We start from the raw sequence: 18,508 nt of genomic DNA on the forward strand, positions 1-18,508 counted from the left end.
CATGGAGGGTTATCAGTGGGGAGAGGTGGCAGGAGAATGGGGGAAAAGGTACAGGGAATAAGAAGCATAATGGTAGACACAAAATAAACAGCGGGAGGATAAGAATAGTACAGGAAATAGAGAAGCCAAAGAACTTTCATGTATGATCCATGGACATGAACTAAGAAGGGGGGCTGGAATGCAGGTGTGAGAGCAGTGCAGGATGGAGGGGAATAAAGGGAAAAACTAGGACAACTGTAATAGCATAATCAATTATATATATATTTGATTATATATAGCATAATATACATAGCATACTCATATATGTATATATACATATACACACATATACATACACATACACACAAGGAAGTGCTGACTTTCAGCTCAGATTTCAGCTGTGAATAGGGTCTGGGAGCCTAAGTTCCTTTCTATATGGTCTTTCTACAGACTACTTGGGATTGCTCATGGCATATGACCGGGCTCTAAGAGTGAGCATTCCAGGGATGTGGGAAGGAATATTGCCTTTCATGACCTAGCTTTAGAAGTCACTCAACATCTATCTTAGCCATAGCTCTCCCAGATCCAAAGGGAACTCCCCTCTCAGGGAAGAGTGGCAAAGTCACAGTGTAAGAAGAATGTGTATAATGAAAAATATAGTGACAGCCAGTTTTGGAAAATACTATACTGCAGAATACTAGTGATTAGGGCCAAGATCTTAATCAGTAGGCAAATCTATTACCTACTCCATGCTTAATGCAAGCTAAAATTGGAAGGATCCGGGTGGTGTGAAATTGAGGTGGTGATTCAGAGGTTCTTTTATTTTACATAAACTGGAGTTGGGTCGTGTACTTCAGTGATAGGAAAGATTGGCTTCAGCATGTTAGGTGGCATTTTCCTCAAGTATCACTATAGTAGCATTAGTAATGTGGCCAGGTTCCAAATCTAATAATAAAATTGTTGCTTTGAATTCATTCATGATCCCCAGGGGATAAGTATTCTTTTGGTCTCCTTTCCTTGTTTATTGCATGATGGCAGCTTATCAAGTCACTGTCACTCTGTTCACCAGAGAAAGATGCATTTAGGCATATGATTTAATCCTTTCACAGAGAAATTTTGAAGAGATCAATGGAACACAATAGGGAGCCCAGAAATAAACCCATGTCTCTAGGGTCAACTAATATTTGACAAAGGGGACACGAGCATACAATGGAGTAAACATAGTCTCTTCAATAAATGGTGTTGAGAGAACTGGATTGGTACGTGCAAAAAATGAAACTAGACCACCAACTTACACCATGTACCAGAATAAACTCAAAATGGATAAAAGACTTAAATATAAGTCATGATATCATAGAAGTCTTAGCAGAAAACATAGGCAGTAAAATTTCAAACTTCCCACATAGTAATATTTTTGCTGACATATCTCCTAGGGCAAAGGAAAAAAGGAAACAAAAATAAACAAATGGGACTACATCAAATTAAAAAGTTTCTGCGTTGCTAAAAACACCATGATCAAAATAAAAAGAGAACTGACTATATGGGAGAACATATTTGCCAATGATACATAGGATAAGAGTTTAATTTCCAAAATATAAAAAGAACTCATATGACTCAACACCAGGAAGACAAATAAATCCAATTTAAAAAATGGGCAAAGAATCCAAATAGACACTTCTCCAAAGAAGATGTACAAACAGCCCATAAACAAATGAAAAGATGCTCAACATCACTAGCCATCAGAGAGATGCAAATTAAAACCACAATGAGATATCTCCTCACACCTGTCAGAATGGCTATTATTAATAAATCAACAAACTATAAGTGCCAGTGAGGAGGTAGAGAAAAGGGAACCCTAGTGCTCTATTTGTGGGAATGCAGACTAGGGCAGCCACTGCAGAAAACAGTATGGAATTTCTTCAAAAAGTTAAAAATGGAACTGCCTTTTGACCTGGAGATTCCACTGCTGGGAATATACCCTAAGAATCCTGAAACACCAATTCAAAAGAACTTATGCACCCCAATGTTCATAGCAGCACTATTTACAATAGCCAAGTACTGGAAACAGCCTAAGAGCCCATTGGTAGATGAGAGGGTTAAAAAACTGTGGTACATTTACACAATGGAATACTATGCAACAAAAAGAAAGAAACTCCTACCTTTTGTGACAACATGGATGGAACTGGAGGATATTATTACGCTAAGTGAAATAAGCCAGTCAGTGAAAGACAAATACCAAAAGATCTCACTTATAAAAGGAAACTAATGAACAAAACAAACTAAAGAGCAAAATGGAACCAGAGATATGAAATCATGGAACAGACTGACAGTGGCCAGAGGGGAGGTGGGAGAGGATCAGAGTGGACAGAAGGGGAAGGGACTAGTCAAATAACATGTATGGATGACCCATGGACATGGACAATGGTGTGGGGATTGACTGTGGGAGGTTACGGGGGGATAAATTAGAACAACTGTAATAGAATAACAATAAAGAAAAGCATAAGCAAATAAAAAAAGAAAGAAATATAATGTTAACATTGTTTACTCAACAGCATGATGTGTTTAATATACATTATCTCATTTAATTTTCAAACCTACTGTTATCATCGCTATTTCATAAGGAAAATGCATTTTAGAGAGATGAAGTAATTGGCAAGCTTAGAGAGTATCAGAGTAGGAAGTCAAACCCAAGTTTGATTTTAGTAACTCGTAAATTTGCTCTGTTACCCTATTATATTTAAATGTATAATTTTATTTATTTAAACCATTTATTAGGACCTATAATGACTTAGAATTCTTCTAGACACTAAGAACACATCTGTGAACAAAGAAGATAAAGTGTATGCTGTCATGAGAATTACTTCTCCTGGGAAAAGAGTGATAATAACATTGAGTAAAGTGTTATGATGACACTGAATGAGGGTGATATATGATGTCAATACATGAATAACAAGAAGACGAACATGGCTAAGTTTGGTGGAAGAGCAATTCTCTCTGGGAACAGCAAATACAAAGGTCTAGAGGCAGGAAGGAGTTTGGGGAATGAGCCAAAAGGAAATTAATACAAGACGTAGGGAGGGAGGGCACAGAGGTCAGATCATATCAGCTTTATAACATCAGGGTAAAGATTTTGGGTTTTATTCTAAGTGTTATGAGAAGCGCTGCAAAGATTTTAAGCAGATAAATGATCTAATGTGGGTAAAAACATCACTCCAGTTATTGTGTAGAGAATGGATTATAGGGGAACAAGTGGGAATAGAGGGTGACCCATTTGGAGTTGATAGTAGCTTAGTGAAGTTGGAGAAAAGATAACAATACAGGAAATGCATTCATAGAAAATGCGTAGGACTTGACCACAGTTTGGATAATGGAGATAAAAATAAAGGAATTGAAAATATTATGTAGTCCTTGACTTGAGTAGATGATGGTGCAACTTACTGATATGGGGGAGAGAGGGGGAGGCACAGTTTTGGAGGAAATCAAGAATTGTATTTTGAGTATTTTAATACATTATCTGTTTAGACATCCAAATGAAAATGTCAACTTAATATACTAATAGAGAGCCAGGGGAGAGGTCAGAGCTAGAAATACATATGTAGGTGTCATTGGTATATAGATAATAGTTAAAGCCACAAGAGTAGATGAGATAATATAAAAATAAAATATATGTAAAGAGGAAAAGGAACCTTAAGCCTGAATCCTGAGTGCTCTAACAGGTAGAAGCAAGACAGAGGAGAAAGAATAAGCAAATAAAATTGAAAGAGAATGGCCGATGAGGTAAGAAAGAAAGCAAAGAAGGTATTCATTATGAACTGATTTGTGTTGTCCCAAAATTCATAGGTTGACATTTTAACCTTCAGTACCTCAAAATGTGACTGTAAATGGTGATAAGGCCTTTGAAGAGGTGATTAAGTTAAACGTAGGCTGTTAGGGTGGGTCCTAATCCAATCTACCTGGTCTCATGGGAAGAGGAAATTGAGACACGCAGCAGAGATACAGGTGGTACTCTGGTAGAGAGGAAGCTGCCATCTGCAAGCCAAGGCGAGAGGCCGCAGGAGAAACCAACACTGCCCACACCTTGACTTAGGACTTCTAGCTTCCAGACCAGTGATAAAATAAATTTCTGTTATTTAAGTCACCCAGTCTGTGGTTTTTGTTATGGCAGCTCCAGCAAAGCGACATAGTGTTTTATTCCAGAAGTAAAGAGAAGAAAATGTTTCAAGCAGAAGGGAATGTTCAACTGTGTGAGACATCGATAAGAGGTGGGATAAGATAAGGATGGAGAAATGATTAAGAAAGTATCTTGATGACTGAAAAGAGCAGTTCTGTGGAAGCCTGGATAGAATTAAGAAAATGGTAAGTGAGGAAATAGAAATGACCCCTACAGACTACACATTAAACAAGTGCCATAAAAGTGATCAAAGGAATGGGTGGTGGAAGGGGAAGAAGAAAAATAATCAAGAATATGAATAAGAAAATAGTGCAAAGAAAATTCTCACTGACAAAGGCAAATGTAATAAAAGCAACAAATCACTCCTATCACCCAGGGAATTCCAGAGGATTCCTAAATCTGTGTAAGGAACCAAACATTAGAACAAAAGATGCTCCTAAGGCTGTTATCACTTAGGAGAATATTATACAAAGGATTTAGAAGCTCTGTGCCAGAAACTACAGACAGACCAATATACATTTTTGTATTTTTCTTTTTTTCCCCCTCTAGCTTTATAAGTTTAAGATGTATAATGTGATGATTTGGTATACATTTGTACTGTGAAATGATTACCAGAATAAGGTTAGTTTACACATCCATCACCTCACATAGTTACTTTGTGTGTGCATGTGCGTGTGCATGTGTGTTGTGTTTAAGGCCTCTTGATGCATATAGGTAACTCTATTTGCTTCCTGATTAAATTGTCCCTCTGGCAGAGACTGCTAATTACCTTCCCAATCTATCATCTTCACTCCCATGAACAGAATCCTAAGACACTCAGCTAAGAGACTGTATTTCCCAACTTTTTTTATATCTAGATCTGAACAGTAGACTAAGTCCTTGCTACTAAGATATTAGTAGAAGTGTTACATGGAACTTCTGGAAATCTCCTTAATATAAAGGGATGTGCTCTTCTTTCATTCTACCATTTTATTCCTGAATATGAGAAGGTAAGTACTAGTGTCTAAATTGGACCCTGGGGAGATTCTGACACTAGAAACTGTGAACTAATAATGGCAAAGCAGAAAGATGGAAGCCTGGGCACCTGGTGACACGGAAGAGCTGCCATACTGTCTTTGCACTATCTACTTCCATCCTTTTCTTAAGTGAAAGAAAAATATTATCTTGTTTAAGCCATAATTATTTTGGAGTTTTCTGTTATATGTCTGCAACTCATGTTTTTTGCCTTTTGTTGGCTTTAAAAAAATTTTGGGGCATGTCTCACTTAATTTGTCTGGTGCTTCCCTAGAAGACCCCCTTGCAAGGCTGCCTTCATTTGCCTGACTTTAATCTTATCCAGGGTTAAACACCTTTTCCCCAGAGGTATTTGTTGAAAATATTTAGAGGTAATTGTTTAACTTCATTGCTGCCTGGGCTGGTGGATAATATTAAAGCAACCATAGACTAACCTAAAGCTTAAAAGAAAAAGCTAGGGGACTTTGAAAAGCTCTGACACATTCTTGGTAATGTAGAAAACCAACACAAGCTTAAAACTGTGCTCATGCTCAGTTCTTCCCTTTAGGAACATTAGCCCAGTGAGGACAGTTTATTCACTGTATCCTCATTGCCATGGACTACACTTTGCACATAGTAGAATTCAATAAATATTTGTTGAACAAATTAAGAAGAATTCATGAGTCTTTTTTATCCCAAGAACACCAATCAAAAAATGATTTAGAGTTCTAACAATGAGAATTAATTCATACCCAAAGCATAATGATAAAATTATTGATTTTATTTAAATGAGAATCTGATGGGATTGTATTAATTGTATTACATATGTCAAATATGTTATAAAAATATATAAATATTTTATTTGTTTTATAGATTCACAAATACTTTTTCTTATAGTTGTTAATATTACAAGAATTTTAGTATAGTTTTACAATATTAAGTATGAAGTAAAAATCTGGGAGGACTACAATGAAAAAAACTATGTAGAGGTTCACTAGACACTGTATCTATATATTTTTATGGTGATTAGTTTAGAAACTTTTGCTGCCATTCTATTGACTTACATGTCATATCAGTGAGAACTGAGAAATATCTTCTTCATATGTCCCACCTACACTTCCAGTGATATAATGTTAAGTAAGTCTTTATTTCCAGAGTCACATTCCTTTTGTTGTTGTTATTGTTGATTTTTAAGACATTTTTTATTTATTGACTAGAAAGAGAGAGGCACTTGGTGTTCCACTCATTGATACATTCATGGATTGATTCTTGTATGTGCCCTGTCCAGGGATTGAACCTGCAACCTTGGCACATCATGTCAACACCCTTGCCAATGGAGCCACATGACCCGGGATTTTTGTTGTTATTTTATTATCTCATTTTGCTCAACGTGGTCACTGGATTCTTACTTAGCACACTAAAATACAGTAACGAATCTTCCATAGTTTTAAATAAAAAAGTGAGAGAACATTTCTTTTAACCAAAAAACTTGCTAAAATTCTTGCAATTTGAAAGTTGGGCCTATTAGGAACAGTGGTTGACAAAGATAATTAGCTCTTAGGTTTAAATGACAACTGGAAAGAACAATAACAAAGTATAAACTGTGAATTGTAGATTTAGAAATGCAGTTGTGAGTGGGCATTGGGAGGAAATGGTTGCAAATGGTAATTTAGAATAACATTTGGGAGTAGGTGGCTCATACGACAAGGTGGTATCTGAAGAAATAATTCGAATGTTACATTATCTACTTTTCTCAGCAATCACCGAAGCCAGGCACATCCCCTGCTGAGACTTTGAAACAAATAAAAATATGACTATATATAACTACTGTCTATGAAAATACAATTACATCATGTATACTTAAGTGGACATATATAAGCATGCATGCATACATCCATACATACATACAGAAAACCCAGTGAGGAGGGGCATGGCATTTTTTTAAAAGGTTAGTCATGGAGGCAGAAAAAACTGCCTTTTCCTCTAGTGTGAGGATTCGTTACCTAAGATAAAACCTAATAAATAGGATTTGAAATCCTGAACTTGAGAGGCCTCTATGAAACTTAATAGAGGAAAATAGGTAAGCAGTGTTTAGAGTAAGTTAATAAGGTCACCTTTAATTATAGTCTGCCAAGGATAGGTCGGAGCCAAATCAGTGAATAAACGTGAGAAAGCTTGTGGGTGAGATTTTATTTTTTTAAAGTACTATTTATGTGCTATTATATTTTTATATTATATTATATTATATTAAAAGTACTATTGATGGTTAAAATAATATAGAAAAATAATCAAGTTTTCTTGTCCTTTAAAAGTTTAAAGTTTAAAAGTATAATGCCTAGCAGCCCTGTACAGTGTGGCTCAGTTGGTTAGAGAATCATCTCGTACACTGAAAGGCTATGGGTTTGATCTTGGTCAGGGCACACACCTAGGTTGCAGATTCGAACCCAGGTTGGGGAGCCTATAAGAATAAACCAATCAATGTTCCTCTCTCATGTTGATATTTCTCTCTCTCTCTCTCTCTCTCTCTCCGTTCCTCTCTCTTTAAAAAGCAATGAAAAGATGTCCTCAGGTGACAATTCAAAAAAATGTATAATGCCTAGCAAAGGCATCATATAACTGGTACCCACTATATAACTGGTTTAATTATTTCTGAAAGTAATTTGATAATTTTTATTAAAAGCCAAAAATGTCCCTACCTTCTTATTCAATAATCTCATTTGGGGAATATATACAAAAGAATTTTAAAATATGGAAGGAGTACGCACAAAACTTTGTACACATAAAGCTTGAAACCACTCAAATGTCCAATATTGTTTGCTTGTTCATTCATTCATTCTGCAAGTTTTTTCCAAGTGCCTATTATCTTCCCAGCCCTAGGCATAAAATGTAATAAAACAGAGTCCCTTCCCTCATAAAACTTACATTCCAATGGAGGAGATAGAAAATAAACAAATAAATAATCATAGTACATTCACAAATATAAATATACATAAATAGTATGTCAGATGGAGAAAAATTAAAACAGAATAAGAGGTCAAGAGAGTACATGGAGAGATGGCTCTTCTGTATATGGGTCAGGGGAGGCTTCGAGGGGGTGACTTTTGAGGTCTGAAGGAAACGAGGAAACAAGCCTTGAAGCTATTTGGCTACCCATCAGAAGGAGCAGGTCTGGAGGTAGGAGTGTGCTTGGTATGACTGAAGAATAGCAAGGAACTCAGTGTACACGAAGGTGAATGAGCTAGTAGGAGAGTAGCAACTGAGGCCAAAGAGTCAGAGAGGATCAAATCTTGCAGGAATTATAGGCCATTGTAATGATTTGGATTTTACTCTGAGTGAGAATAGAGGTATTGGAATGTTTTGAGCAAGAAGATGATATAGTGAAGACAACAGAGAGAGCAGTTAGGAAACTATTGAAATAATCCAGGCAAGAAATGATGGGGGGTCGGATTAATGTGGTAATGACAGGGGTGATGGGGGTGGTTGATTCTGGGCATAGCCCAAAGGTCGAGCTGATGGGGTTTATTAATTAATGAGTGTGAGGTATAAGAGAGAGGCATTAAGGAGGACTCCAGTGTTCGGCCTGAACCACTGGAAGAATGGATTTGCCACCTACTGAGATGGGGAAGCTGTGGGAAGGGCAGATTTGGGGATAGAAGTCCAAAGTTTGTTCTTGAACATGTAAGGTTTCAGAGGCCTCAGAGCCGAAGTAGCAGTAAATATGTGCTCCACCCATATCGATCGACTGCATCACTGCATAGTACTGAGGACATCCTGATCGCCTACTGCCAAAACACAAGGCACAGAGGCGTGGCTTCCTCTCTGGTAAGAGAAAAGCACAGGAGAAGAAACTCTCGGCCCTTCCTCGCCCCGTTGCTTTCTGCCAGTGATTGCCTTTGTTTGAGAATATGATGATTGGTGGCATTGAGCCATCATGGAAAGTCTGAGGGAATTGAAGGAAGGCCAACCCCTGGCATTGTAGAAATGAACCAATTTTAAGTACCACCTATGTCCAAGGTGCCTTCCATATGAGAGAAACCAACCTTTCTAATTTACACCACTGTAAATTAGGTATTCTCTTACACTTGAAAGCAATCCTAGCTGATTCACTACTCAATAATAGTGGTAGGTAACCTTGTCAAGTACTTACTACATATCAAATAAGTACTTACTGGTTTAAGCACTTCACATATTTTTTTTCATTTAATTCTTATGATAATTTTATGAGGTGGTTACTATTATTATTTCCATTTTAGATAAGGAAATTGAAGCATGGAGAGGTTAAACCATAATATGAACTTATGCAGTCTGATTCCAGAGTCCTTGCCCATTCTACTCCACTACACTGCCTTCCAGTATTTGCGGTTATATAATTCAGTGTAAAAGTGCAACTATAAACCTCACTGTGGCAAATTCTATATAACCTGAACAGTATGGACATTTATCAGGAGTAAAAAAACTTCAGATACACAGGGTAAAGTTAGGTAATATTATGTATGACTATACAATGAAAATTCTCATATTCCTCCTTGCAATTTTGGATTTAAAATGCTTTAGGAGATACTTAAAGCAAGTTTATTTATCTTACCAGTTTGGAAATAAATTAGATAATAAAGGAGGATCCCAAACTATTGTTATACCAACCAGTGTGCTCCTCTACCCATAAGTCCCAAACCAGAAGTGACCAGAAGTGGATGATATCAAGTGGAATTTGGGAATAGGAGAAAGGAACACAGGCAAATAGCATTGACCTCACTCTCTCTACCAGTGCCTGAGGAATTTCCCCACTTCTGTTTATAATAGAAATTCTCTAAGAAATTGCTAACACTCACAACTTTCATATTCACCCATCCCATTCTCCCTAACTAATCGTTCAATGTTCAATTCAACCACCCAAATAAACTGCTCCTGTCAAGGTCCCCAGTGATGCTTATATCACTAAATCCAATGTCCATATTTATATCTCATCTTATTGATTTATCAGCAGCATATGACCTATTCCCCAATCTTTGTTGCTGGTTTTTTCCTCAGCCACTGATTTCTCAACATTGAAAGTTTCAGTGCTTGGACTTCGACCTCATTCACACCTTTGGTGTTCTCATCTTGGCTCATGCTATGGTAGATCTGAGCTGAACCTACCAATCTTGCAGCTGAATACAGTGTAGTGAGTGACCTCAGGTGATGCCATGTGGAACAGAAGAATCGCCCAGCTGAGACAATTTTGAATCTCCCAGCTCAAAATTGTGAGCTACCAAAAAAAAAAAAAAAGGGTTGTTTTCAGTCACTAAATTTTGGGGTAATCTTTCCTTGCAGCAATAGATACACAGAACAAATACCACCTTTGCCCATGATTCACAAATTGCCCAAAACTCTCTTCTGAATTTCATATTCATATCTATGTGCATATCTGACATTTCCATGAGGACATGCTTTATTTTGGGTTCTACCACAGCAGGCTCTGAGACAGGATTTGAGTACAAGTAGCTTGTTTGGGAGGTGATCCCAGGAAACACTGGCAGAGGAATCGGGAAGTGAGACAGGAAAAGAAGGCATACAATGAAAGGATGTGTTATCAAGCTGGTTATCGCTTAAGAAACCACTTTATACTATTGGGGAATTCAGGAAATTAGTGTAAAATATGTATTTCAGAGTTATCCCACTCAAGAAGTCAGGGAAACTAAAATATTTATATGCTAACTTTTATTAGTCATTGATTGAGGACTGCTCCTGTAAGGGCCAATTTCCCACTGGTTTGCCTTAGACAGTTTTAAGAAAAAAGCTGTCAGGCAAAGAAATGCAAAACTAGGAGTGAGACATCCACTAGAGCACATTGAAGTGGGAAAGCTAATGGAATACGGGTGAAACACTGACAGCATTTTCTAAGACATTAACATTTTTAATGATTCCAGTCCAGTTGTTTTGTAGAATGTCCCACGCACTGGCTACTGACCATAGTTCTCTGTGGTCTCGTAATTGTTAGCAGAGGCACTGTCCTTTTGTTCTGGATTATCACTTCAAAGATATTTGGATAGTGAATAGCTTTGGATAATGTATCCCATCAGGACAGATTTGTTTATTATTATCCAGTATAATAAAGGTAATGTCTCCCTTTAATGCAAAAGTCAGGCACGTTTGCTTACAACCCATTATAAAAAATGTGGGCTGCTTAAGCTTGGGATCGTTCTCCTGTAATTTAACCCACAGTGTGTGCAGACATCACCTGGCTCTTGTATTTTCCTGTGGGAACTGGGGTTTGGGAAACTGCCACAAGAAAATAATGACACTGTGATTAACTCTTATTGCTGTGAGAATCTGTCCTTGGTCTCTGACCCACCCAAAATTCCTGTAACTTCTGCTTGCATCATAAAACTGTGACAGGCTAATTTGCCGCCTTATAAGTAGGGTAAAACCTCAGGACCTTCATAGTTTTTGACAGTGGCTTTGATTGATTATTTCCTAATGATTAGATTCAGCTTATTTTTTTTGATAATGATTAACTAATCAATCCATATTCAATTCAACCGCCCAAATAAACTGCTTCTGTCAAGGTTCCCAGTGATGCTTATATCACTAAAAATAAAAGTTAGCATATAAATATCTTAGTTTCCCTGACTTCTTGAGTGGGATAACTCTGAAATACATATTTTACACTAATTTCCTGAATTCCCCAATAGTATAAAGTGGTTTCTTAAGCGGTAACCAGCTTGATAACACATCCTTTCATTGTATGCCTTCTTTTCCTGTCTCACTTTCCCATTCCTCTGCTAGTGTTTCCTGGGATCACCTCCCAAATGATTATTTCCTAATGATTAGATTCAGCCATTTTTTTTTTTTTTTGGTCAAGAATTCTAAGTAGATGATGTATACTTTTCATTGCACCCACATGAAGGTATAAAATGTCATTTTGTTCCATTATTAGTCATGCTAAATTTAATCACTTGGTTAAGTTGATGTCTGCCAGATCTCTCTTCTGTCAAAATAGTTTTTCACTTTTGTAGTTCTTTATTCAGTTCATTCACTTAGTCTCAGAATATTATTCTTCAGATTGTTTAATATTTCCCCCAAACCTGGAGCCTGTAATTTCTCCAAGGAGCTCTGTTTTGTTTGTTTGTTTTGATTTAGAGGGGAATAGTATTTAGAAACAATGACCTAGATGTGTACATTGCTGCTAGAATTTATTTGCTTCTAGACTCATTTAGTGGACAGAACTAGGAGGAAAAATTGAGTTCACACTGATAATGTGATTCTAAATCTAACACAACAGGGTTTCTTCTCATCTTTCCTTATTTCATATTTGAATGTCCTATCTCCCATAATAACAGTGTTATATTTACACATTTGCTTTATCCCACAAGCAAAACAAAATAATGTCAAAATTACTATTCTATTGATACCATCAAACACAAATCTAAGTAATTTTAAAAATTTCTTAGTAATTATTAGACTACATACCACTAAGGGTGTGTAGTCAAATATCTTCAAATGATTGAAATTTTTGTCAATGTGGTTAAATATTGATTTGATATAATTAGGTTTATTTGTTTCAGTATTTTTGAATTAATTTCTTAAAAATATAGAAAAATATAGAAAATACATGATTAAAAATAGAAAACTTTACAAAGATGTACCTGAAAAAGGTCTCAATATTCCTTTGCATTCCACTCACCCCCTAGAGGTAACAATTATGGACTGAACTGTGCTCCCCAAAACTCTTATGTTGAAGTCCTAACCCCCAATGTAACTATGTTTGGAGATAGGGCTTTTCAAGAGGTGATTAAGATTAAATAAGGTCATAAGCGTGAGGCTTAATCAGATATGACTGGTGTCATTATAAGTAGAGAAAAAGACACCAGAGCATGCACTCTCTCTCTCTCCCCTTCTCCTCTTCCCTTTCTCCTCTTCCTTCTCTCTCCCAGCCTCCCTCTCCCTTTCCCTCTACCTACTCCCTTCCCCGTCTCTCTTTCTCTGCCTCTTTCTCCCTCTACCCCTCCCCTCCCCCCACAGACACAGAAAAAAGGCCATATGAGGATACACAATAAGAAAGATGCTATCTGCAAGCCAGAAAGAGAGGCCTTACCAGAAACCAAATTCTAACCTCCAGAACTCTGGGAAAATACATTTCTGTTTTTAAGCCACCCAGTGTTTCTTTTTGAGGAAATAAGCAAATAGTTTTTTTTTCTTACAAAAAAATAGCATACTACCAGGTCTGTTGGGGAGGGGGGGGCGGGAAGTCCAGCCATTGTTAACATAATGAGAAAGGTTTGCATGACATTGATGTAACCTGGCTGCCAAGGAGCGTAGACTGGGATGCTCATGCATGAACAACGATGACTTCGCTGTACTAGTCAGTGGGAGCAGCAGACACCATTGAATGAACATGTATACTGTGTGCCCATCGCATTCAAAATGACTGAGCGAGTAGAACTACGAATATGCATCAGATTTAGCCTTAAGCCTGAGCATTCCTCTGTGGAAACTATTCAAATGATTCAGAAGGCTACAGTTATGGGCAGTCGGTGATAGGCAGCTTCATCACAACAATGTGTCTGTTCATGCATCACGTCTTTGCAGAGTCTTTTTGTGAAACATCAAATCACCCAGGTGACTCAGTCCCCCAACAGCCCAGATTTGGCACCCTGCGACTTCTGGCATTTCTCAAAACTAAAAATTACCTTTGAAAAGGAAGAGATTTCAGACCATCAGTGAAATTCAAGAAAATACGGCAGTGCAGCTGATGGCAATTGGGAGAATTGTGTGAGGTCCCAAGGTGCCTACTTTGAAGGGGACTGAGGTATCATTGTCCTTTGTACAATGTTTCTTGTATCTTGTATCTTCTTCAAAAAATGTCTCTATTTTTCATATTACATGGCTGGATACCTTCTGGACAGACCTCGTATATATTCTTTTGCACTTAATATGTTCTGTAAGTCTCTCTGTATCAGTCTACAGAAATCTCCCTCATTCTTTTCTCTAATTCCATTTCTTTATTGTATTGCACTATTTTATATTTCTTTATTGTATTGCACTATTTTATTTTCAGGAGGATATTAAATCATTTTTTGATCACACATGCTAATAGATGACACATAAGCTTCATTCACATCTATAATTTTTTGTTGTACCATAATTCAATTTAGATATATTGCATAGGATGTACCAACAATCATTAATAACCAAATAAACTCCATGACTCTGCTTGGGTGACCCTTTTAATGGTAAATTCCAGGTCACAGCACAGTAACTTATCAATTTAACTACACCAAGATTTCTGAAGACAATGGCTGGGGTGCTTAAGCAGGTTGTAAATAAATTTCAAATGGAACCTGGCATTACCCTGAAGGAATTTTAACTTCATACTGTTGGGGTAATTTATCAAGATGGCTTCAAAGTAGATTAACTCTACACAGCACATTTTTAAAAAAGACACATTTAAGCAATGTCATGAACAGACTATTACATTTAGCAATCAACAACACAGGTGCGAAAAACCCCCAAAACTTTAAAACTCTTTGTTGGAATGCTTTATACTTTCCACAGAACAAAAACTAAAATGCCCTGTTATAAAATTAGTCACAAATACAGTCCTTGGGTTTTTTGCCCATTCACATGAGTATTGCCTAAAACATGTCTTCTTTGATGCAGCCAGGCCCTGTTACCACTGTGCCTAGCTGAGTTCACCAATCTGCTGCAAACCGTAGCTTTCCTGTCACTTCTCTGGCTCTCCTGTCCTGTGAAGGCTTTATTGTCCTGACAATAATGAAAACCTCTGCCCTTGTCATAGCTACTGCTGCTGCTGGAACCACTGTAGCCACCTTGGTTTAGTGGCCTGGCAAAGTATTGGCCTCAACCTCATAGGGGCCAGAGCTTCTCCCTCCAAAATTTCCTCCTTTCATGGGTCCAAAATTTGAAGTTTTATTGTTGTAACTGCCAAAATCACTGTAGCTTCTACCACCTCCAAAATTGCTTCCATCATTACCAAATCCGTTATAGTCATCCCCACCACCGTTACCACCAAAGCCGCCTTGACTGCTAAAGTTTCCTCCGTGATCAAAGTTGTCATTCCCACGAAAACTACCTACATGGCCACCTCCGAAGTTTCCAGAACCACTTCCATCTCTTTGGCTGGATGAAACACTAGCCATCTCTTACTTAGGCATGGCTTTCCTTACTTCACAGTTGTAGTTATTCACAGTACAGTATTTCTGCATAGCAATCTTGTTTACAGAGTCATGGACATCAAAGGTTACAAAAGCAAAGCCTCTCTTTTTGCCATTGCCTCATTAATCATGATTTCAATCACTTCAATTTCCCCATACTGTTCAAAATAATCTTTTAGGTGATGTTATTCACTGTCTTCTTTAATACCACAGACAAAAATCATTTTTACAGTTGCAGGTTCCAGGTCTTTAAGAATCTTCTCTTGAGACAGACCGCTTTGGTTCCACAACTCTCCCACCCACCTTGTGTGGCCTTGCACTTATAGCTACACCCACCTCCTCCACAGTGGCACATGTGACAGACCCAAAGCCTCTGGAGTGTTTGGTGTTTTGGCTCTCTCATCACCAAGTAGTCTGTGAGTGTTCCCCATTGTTCAACATGGCTCTTCAGACTCTCACCTGTTATTTCAAAGCCCAAACCTCCCATAAAGAGCTTCTGCAACTGTTCCCGTTCTTTGGGAGACTCTCACTTAGACATGATGACTGCAGGAGGGGAGAACTCAGCAATGCTTTCTCAGCAGTGTAAACTGGCAAAAAGGGTATTGTACTATTTTATATTCCAATAGTTTCACCAGCAACAAATGCATGCTAGTGACTTTTTCTCACTATCTCACCAACGGTGTGTTAAAAAATTCAAGCCTTTGGATTTTTGCCAGTAGGATGAGAGATGATATTTCATTGTACTTTTAATTTACACTTACTTGATCTTAATTGAAGCTGAGCATCTTTGTCATATGTTTAGGGGTAGTTACATATCTTTTTCTCTGCTAATCTTTTAAAAAACTATTCTCTCTAACCAGGCTGTAGCATATGCTTGATTTTTATATATTTATCTTGTATCTAGATACATTACTAAATTATTTCATTAAGTCTAATGTTTAGTGTGTCAATTCTTTTGTGTAGAAAAAAATACCCCTACAGATAACGGTTATACTATTTGTGAATAATAACATTTTGTCTCTTCCTTTTTGATCCTTATAAATTTCTTTTCCTGTATTAGTTTTCTTGTTAGGACAATGATAACATGTTAAATGGAAGAAACGATAATGACTTTGTCTTGTTCCTCATTTATATATTTATATATATTTTGGTTTAAATAACAAAACTTTATTTTCTCATAGGTCTAGAGGCTAGAAGTCAAAGATTGAGGTGTCCACAGGATTGGTTTCCTTTGAGGCCTCTTTCCTTGGCTTGCAGATGTCTATCCTCTTGTTGCTTCTTCATGTGGTTGTACTTCTGTGCACACTTATTCCTGGTTTTGAAAATAACATTTTAATGTTTTTAAATGCTTTTATACTAAAGATAGTGTTTTTCTATAGGCATTTTAATAATAGCTTTTTATTAAATTGAAGTTCTCCTTTGTAATTGGTTAAATTTTTTTATCATAAATGGGAATTGAATTTTACAAAATTTTTGCATTTATTGACGTTTTTTCTTTACTATGTTAATGTGGTGAATTACAATGATTGATTTTCTAATGTTAAATCATATTTGTATACCTGGGTAAATCCAACTTAGTTATAATATACTATCTTTTAAATACATTGTTATATTTGGTTTGCTACTAACAATATTTTTGCACATTTCTTTGTGAGTATGGTTGCTCTATAATTTAGTATTCTTACTGTCCTTGTCTGGCTCTGGCATCAATATTTATTAACTTTACTAAATGAATTGGAGTGGGGACATATTCTCTCATAGATATACATATATATATATATTTTTTGGTAAATTCTCTGGAAGAGTTGGAATAAGTTTAAAATCAATTGTTCCTTGAATATTTTGTAGAACTGATCTGTAACACCTTCTAGGTTTTATTAACAGGAAGAGCTTTTAATATCAAATTTATCTGTTATTGGAACAGTCATTTCTTCTTCAATACGTTTTGGGAAGTTATAAGCAGATAATGTATATTTATTTATTTATTAAAGATTTTTACTTATTTATTTTTAGAGAGAGGGGAAGGGAGGGAGAAAGTGAGGGAGAAAAACATCAGTGTGTGGTTGCCTCCCATGCGCCTCCTACTTGGGACCTGGCCTGCAACCCAGGCATGTGCCCTGACTGGGAATTGAACCAGTGACCCTTTGGTTTGCAGGCCACACATCCACTGAGCCACACCAGCCAGGGCAAACAAACAATGTGCATTTATATATCCCTGCATGTTTACTAATTTTTTTGATCACAAACTTCCTGTATCTCAGACCTTTTTTTAGAATTGTTTTTCTTCTGAAATATCTTCATATTTTTTAAAATGAAGATCCATTGCTAATAAACTGTGTGCTTCTGTTTATTTGAACGTCTTTATTTTTTCCTTGATCTTATAAAATAGAGTTACTGGGTACACAATTCTAAGATGACAGTTCTTTTCTTTCAACACTTGAAGATACTATTCTACTGTCTTGTGGCTTCTGCCATGAGTTAAAAAATCTGATGTCAGTCTAATTACTGTTCCTTTGTAAGTAAACTGGTTATTTATTTATCTGATGCTATCAGCTGAATTGTATCCCTCAAAAAGATATGTTAAAGCCTTAACCCCCAGTACCTAAGAATGTGACCTTATTTGGAAATAGGGTGATTGCACATATAGTTAGTTAAGATAAGGTCATATTGCAGAATGTAGGCTCTTTTCTTTTTACAATGTTTTCACCTTTTATTTTTATCATTGACACTATTACAGATGTCCCCCATTTCTCCCTTTTGCCCCCCTCCACCCAGTCCCCTGCCCCCAGCCTTTACCACGTTGTTGTCTGTGTCCATGGGCTATGCAGACCAGAATATGGGCTCTTAATCCAACATGACTGGTGTCTTTATAAGAAGAGGAAAAGAGACACAGACACACAAAGTGATAATGAAATCAGAGACTAAAGTGCTGCCCATTGTAAGCCAAGGAATGACAAGGATTGCTAGCAAATCACACAGAAAGAGGCAAGGAAGATTCTTCCCTACTGGATTAGAGGGAACACAGTCCTGCTGATACCTTGATATTGGACTTCTAGCCTCCAGAACTGTGAGACAATACTTTTCTGTTATTTTAAGCCACCCAGTTTGTGGCACTTTGTTACAGTAGCCATAGGAAACTAATATACAACTGATTTTAAGATGTATTGTCCAAAGAAAAAAAATGTGTTGTCGTTTATTTTCTTAATTTCAT

General features: G+C 36.9%; 1 pseudogene; it reads right to left on the reverse strand.

The window, feature by feature from the left end:
- Positions 1-14,710: 14,710 nt before the first annotated feature.
- LOC129073472 (heterogeneous nuclear ribonucleoprotein A1-like) lies at positions 14,711-15,835 on the reverse strand (annotated as a pseudogene).
- Between the last annotated feature and the right edge of the window lie 2,673 nt (positions 15,836-18,508).

This window comes from Pteronotus mesoamericanus, unplaced genomic scaffold, assembly GCF_021234165.1.
Source record: "Pteronotus mesoamericanus isolate MK-2021 breed Mesoamerican mustached bat unplaced genomic scaffold, CSHL_Meso_final contig_41, whole genome shotgun sequence".
Lineage (NCBI taxonomy): Eukaryota > Metazoa > Chordata > Mammalia > Chiroptera > Mormoopidae > Pteronotus > Pteronotus mesoamericanus.